This window comes from Cervus elaphus, chromosome 20, assembly GCF_910594005.1.
Source record: "Cervus elaphus chromosome 20, mCerEla1.1, whole genome shotgun sequence".
Classification (NCBI taxonomy): domain Eukaryota; kingdom Metazoa; phylum Chordata; class Mammalia; order Artiodactyla; family Cervidae; genus Cervus; species Cervus elaphus.
In genome coordinates, this window is record NC_057834.1 from 77,220,206 (window position 1) to 77,226,205 (window position 6,000).

The following is a 6,000-nucleotide window of genomic DNA, read 5'->3' on the forward strand; positions in this document are numbered from 1 at the left end:
TCCTGCCCCCAATCCCTCCCAGCATCAGGGTCTTTTCCAATGAGTCAACTGTTCACATGAGGTGGCCAAGGTATTGGAGTTTCAGCTTCAGCATCAGTCCTTCCAATGAACATCCGGGACTGATCTCCTTTAGGATGGACTGGTTGGATCTCCTTGTAGTCCAAGGGACTCTCAAGAGTCTTCTCCAACACCACAGTTCAAAAGTGTCAATTCTGCTCAGCTTTCTTCACAGTCCAAATCTCACATCCATACATGACCACTGGAAAAACCATAGCCTTGACTAGATGGACCTTTGTTGGCAAAGTAATGTCTCTGCTTTTTAATATGCTATCTAGTTTGGTCATAACTTTTCTTCCAAAGAGTAAGCGTCTTTTAATTTCATGGCTGCAGTCACCATCTGCAGTGATTTTGGAGCCCCAAAAAATAAAGTCTGACACTGTTTCCATTGTTTCCCCATCTATTTGCCATGAAGTGATGGAACCGGATGCCATGATCTTAGTTTTCTGAATGTTGAACTTTAAGCCAACTTTTTCACTCCTCTTTCACTTTCATCAAGAGGCTCTTTAGTTCTTCACTTTCTGCCATAAGGGTGGTGTCATCTGCATATCTGAGGTTATTGATATTTCTCCTGGTAATCTTGATTCCAGCTTGTGCTTCTTCCATCCTAGCGTTTCTCATGATGTACTCTGCATAGAAGTTAAATAAGCAGGGTGACTATATATCGCCTTGATGTACGCCTTTTCCTATTTGGAACCAGTCTGTTGTTCCATGTCCAGTTCTAACTGTTGCTTCCTGACCTGCATACAGGTTTCTCAAGAGGCAGGTCAGGTGGTCTGGTATTCCCATCTCTTTCAGAATTTTCCACAGTTTATTGTGATCCACACAGTCAAAGACTTTGGCATAGTCAATAAAGCAGAAATAGATGTTCTTCTGTAACTCTCTTGCTTTTTCGATGATCCAGCAGATGTTGGCAATTTGATCTCTGGTTCCTCTGCCTTTTCTAAAACCAGCTTGAACGGAAGTTCATGGTTCATGTGTTGTTGAAGCCTGGCTTGGAGAATTTTGGGCATTACTTTACTAGTGTGTGAGACGATTGCAATTGTGTGGTGGTTTGAGCATTCTTTGGCATTGTCTTTCTTTGGGATTGGAATGAATACTGACCTTTTCCAGTCCTGTGGCCACTGCTGCATTTTCCAAGTTTCCTGGCATATTGAGTGCAGCGCTTTCAGATCACGAACTCTTTATTGCGAAATTCTGACTGAAATTGAAGAAAGTGGAGAAAACCACTAGGCCATTCAGGTATGACCTAAATCAAATCCCTTATGACTATACAGTGGAAGTGAGAAATAGATTTAAGGGACTAGATCTCATAGACAGAGGGCCTGATGAACTATGGATGGAGGTTCCTGACATTGTACAGGAGACAGGAATCAACCATCCCCAAGAAAAAGAAATGTGAAAAAGCAAAATGGCTATCTGAGGAGGCCTTACAAATAGCTGTGAAAAGAAGGGAAGTGAAAAGCAAAGAAGAAAAGGAAAGATATTCCCATTTAAATGCAGAGTAGCAAGGAGAGTTAAGAAAGCCTTAAAAAAATAGAGGGAAACAACAGAATGGGAAAGACTAGAGATCTCTTCAAGAAAATCAGAGATACCAAGGGAATATTTCATGCAAAGATGGGCTCAATAAAGGACAGAAATTGTAGGGACGTAACAGAAAAAGAAGCTATTAAGAAGAGGTGGCAAGAATACACAGAAGAACTGTACAAAAAAGATAACCACAATGGTGTGGTCACTCACCTAGAGCCAGACATCCTGGAATGTGAAGTCAAGTGGGCCTTAGGAAGCATCACTACAAACAAAGCTAGTGGAGGTGATGGAATTCCAGTTGAGCTACTTCAAATCCTAAAAGAGGATGCTATGAAAGTACTGCACTCAATATGCCAGTAAATTTGGAAAACTGAGCAGTGGCCACAGGACTGGAAAAGGTCAGTTTTCATTCCAATCCCAAAGAAAGACAATGCCAAAGAATGCTCAAACTACCGCACAATTGCACGCATCTCACAAGCTAGGAAAGTAATGCTCAAAATTCACCAAGCCAGGCTTCAACAACACATGAACCGCGAACTTCGAGATGTTCAAGCTGGATTTAGAAAAGCCATAGGAACCAGAAATCAACATCTGCTGGATCATCAAAAAAGCAAGAGAGTTACAGAAAAACATCTATTTTTGCTTTATTGACTATGCCAAAGCCTTTGACTGTGTGGATCACAATAAACTGTGGAAAATTCTGAAAGAGATGGGAATACCAGACCACCTGACCTGCCTCTTGAGAAACCTGTATGCAGGTCAGGAAGCAACAGTTAGAACTGGACATGGAACAACAGACTGGTTCCAAATAGGAAAAAGGAGTATGTCAAGGCTGTATATTGTCACCCTGCTTATTTAACTTCTATGCAGAGTAAATCATGAGAAACACTGGGCTGGATGAAGCACAAGCTGGAATCAAGATTACCAGGAGAAATATCAATAACCTCAGATATGCAGATGACACCACCCTTATGGCAGAAAGTGAAGAACTAAAGAGCCTCTTGATGAAAGTGAAAGAGGAGAGTGAAAAAGTTGGCTTAAAGTTCAACATTCAAGATCATGGCATCTGGTTCCATCACTTCATGGGAAATAGATGGGGAAACAGTGGAAACAGTGCCAACTTTATTTTTTGGGGCTCCAAAATCACTGCAGATGGTGACTGCAGCTGTGAAATTAAAAGATGCTTACTCCTTGGAAGAAAAGTTATGACCAACTTAGATAGCATATTAAAAAGCAGAGACATTACTTTGCCAACAAAGCTCAGTCTAGTCGAGGTTATGATTTTTCCAGTAGTCATGTATGGATGTGAGAGTTGGACCATAAAGAAAGCTGAGTGCTGAAGAATTGATACTTTTGAACTGTGGTGTTGGAGAAGACTCTTGAGAGTCCCTTGGACTGCAAGAAAATCCATCCAGTCCATCCTACAGGAAATCAGTCCTGAGTGTTCATTGGAAGGACGGATGTTGAAGCTGAAACTCCAATACTTTGGCCACCTGATGCAAAGAGCTGACTCACTGAAAAGACCCTGATGCTGGGAAAGATTGAGGGCAGGAGGAGAAAGGAACAACAGAGGATGAGATGGTTGGATGGCAATACTGAATCAATGGACATGAGTTTGAGTAAACGCCGGGAGTTGGTGATGGACAGGGAGGTCTGTCGTGTTGCAGTCCATGGGGTCGCAAAGAGTTGGACATGACTGAGCAACTGAACTGAACTGAACTGATCCAAGACTCAGACTGTAATATGTAACCAAGCTCTTCAGCTTGTAATTCTGTCTTCTCTGTGTCAGCTTTATCTCCAGCTGGTACCTCTTGGATACATGGCTGCAGCAGTTTATGAGTATCATATGGTGACACTAGAAAATCCAGCAAATAAGGGGACACTTTCTTGGAAGCTCCAGCAAATGGTATACTGTGTCTTACTGGCTCTTTCCTGAGCTACTTCCTGAAGCCATGGGAATGGACATGCTAAATAACTTAGGCCAATGCAAGATCAACTCTACATGAACTACATTGGTTCAAAGAAGGGACAGAATGACAAAGGGAGGAAATGGATGTGAAAATGTCTTAAGTGACTTAAAACTTTTTACTCCCCATTGCTCTTGACATAATTAGTCTTTTGCTGCTGTTGCTTTGCGATTTTGTTTTGTTTTTTGGTGTTTGGGGGTTTTAGAAGATCATTCTCTGATGCAAACTCTTCTTGATTGAGGAAAGAATGAGTTCATTGCTTAGTCAGGTAAGGGAATCACCCCTGGAGGTCATTTCTCCTCAGTTACTCAAACTCTCCTCATCAGGGCTTACAGCGCCCTGTATGACCTGGTTTCCCTTTTCCTCCCCCAGTCGCATCTTTCTCATCTTTTCCTACTCAAATGTCCAGTCTTACTGAACTCAGGTCAGTTTCTAAGTGAGCCCTTTGTTCTCTGCCTTTTAGCAAACGTCATTTCCTAACCTTCAATCATGGTTAATGTAGGCAATCTATTGTGTACTTGTATTTATGTACTTGTGTTAGTCACTCAGTCATGTCTGACTCTTTGTGACCCTGTGCACTGTAGCCCTCCAGGCTCCTCTTGCCGTGGAATTCTCCAGGCCAGAATAGTGGAGTGGGTAACCATTCTCTTCTCCAGGGGATCGTCCCAACCCAGGGATCAAACCCAGGTCTCCTGCACTGATGGTGGATTCTTTACCATCTGACCCACCTGGGAAGCCCTAAGATGTCTACAGATTCCCAGTTATGTAAGAACTCATTCTGTGACATTATATCGTTTAATAATGAGAGATATGGACTTCACACAGTAAGCAAGAATGAATTTTTAAAGATTCTTTCTGGAAGATAAGTTTGAAATCTTTCGCCTTTTACTAAAGATTTCCGTGGAAGATAAGTTTGCCTATCCAAAAGCCAATAATAATCTACTTTCTCCTTTGACTGTGTCTACTATTGAGGCTAAAAGTCAAAGTATCCAATTTTCTTAGCTTCCCTGGAACTAGTCAAAAGTGCGTGAAAAGAGCCTCTTTGTGGAAAAAGAGGCAAAGTTATCCTGAGACTTTTTTGTCTTTCCTGTCCTCTTCATCCTTCTACCTTCTTCCTAACTTTCTGGAAGTAAGGATTGGAGGTACAACAGCCATCTTGCGTTCAGGCAGCAAATGGCATCATAGTGAAGGCCTACATAATAAGAACTATAGAGCAGAAACATAGCTTCCAGACCCTGGAAGCTATTTAGAGTTACTGTATCTCCAGAGTTTGCAATGCATGAGACAAATGAACCCCTACTTTTCAATCCACCAGAATAGCATTTTTTTTGTTATTTACAGATGATTATGAATTACTACCTGATATAGAAGATATGATACAGAGATCAATTTTTTCTTCTAGAATATAAATTGATCTGATGAAAAGGCCTGGAGGTAGTGAGAGAGACCAATCAGAAGGGTCTTACAGGAAGGGGATAGTGAGGGCCTGAAGGATTTTGTATGAGAGAAAGATACATCATCACAAATATTTGTCAAATTCATACAATTTTCCCCATCATTCTTATGATAAAAAGCAATTACATAATGACACAATTAACAAATACTTTAAATCGAAAATTGTCCCCAAATAAAACAAGTCTTGTTTCAGTTGGATAAACCTGGGTAAAACAAAACAAAAACCTCAACCACGTCCCTGAGACATAAGAATTTCATTTTATTGCTGCTCTGAGAATACATCTAATTACTCAATCATGCCAATTAAATAGGAACTTCCACCTGCTGACAAACAGCTATCTTGGGATAGATCAGAATAAATTGTAGAAATAATTGGATTTTCTAATCAATATTAACTTTATCATATTATACAGCTGCTACTTTCTTTTATATTTAATACAGCATCATTTTCTTATATGTAAAACATCATTTGTAGCAAAATCTCATAGTAAAAAAGATTAATAATTTTGTCCTTTTGTCAATGAGAGTGGTTATCCTTTTAAAATCTACCCCTCTCATTATCCATTGGAAGTATAAAAATCATATATTAGCTTAAAACTTAGATCTATAACTTCTAACAACATAACCTCATTTTCTATGTGAATTACTGAAACGACTTCTGTTTTTTCTTTTTTTGGCTGTGCTGCATGGCATGTGGGATCTTAGTTTCCTGACCAGGGATTGAACCCATGCCCTCAGCAGTGAAAGCGCCAAGTCCTAACAACCACTTGACTGCCAGAGAATTTCCCCCGATGACTTATAAGACTACTTTTATAATTATTCTTGGAGCATTCTGCTGACCTATATATATATGGAAGAGTACTAAATTCATAAAAACCATTCTGTTTTCTGAAGTCTTTTTTTCTCTCTGAAATGCCCTGGTGAAATACTTGTCTGCCTGCTCTACCCTGGGAAGTGAACATTTCTGAAGGAAAGTCTGCACATGACACTT

At 40.3% G+C, this 6,000-nt stretch overlaps 1 pseudogene; it reads left to right on the forward strand.

The window, feature by feature from the left end:
- The first annotated feature begins 4,413 nt into the window (after positions 1–4,413).
- On the forward strand, positions 4,414–4,514 carry LOC122678417 (annotated as a pseudogene).
- Positions 4,515–6,000: the final 1,486 nt, after the last annotated feature.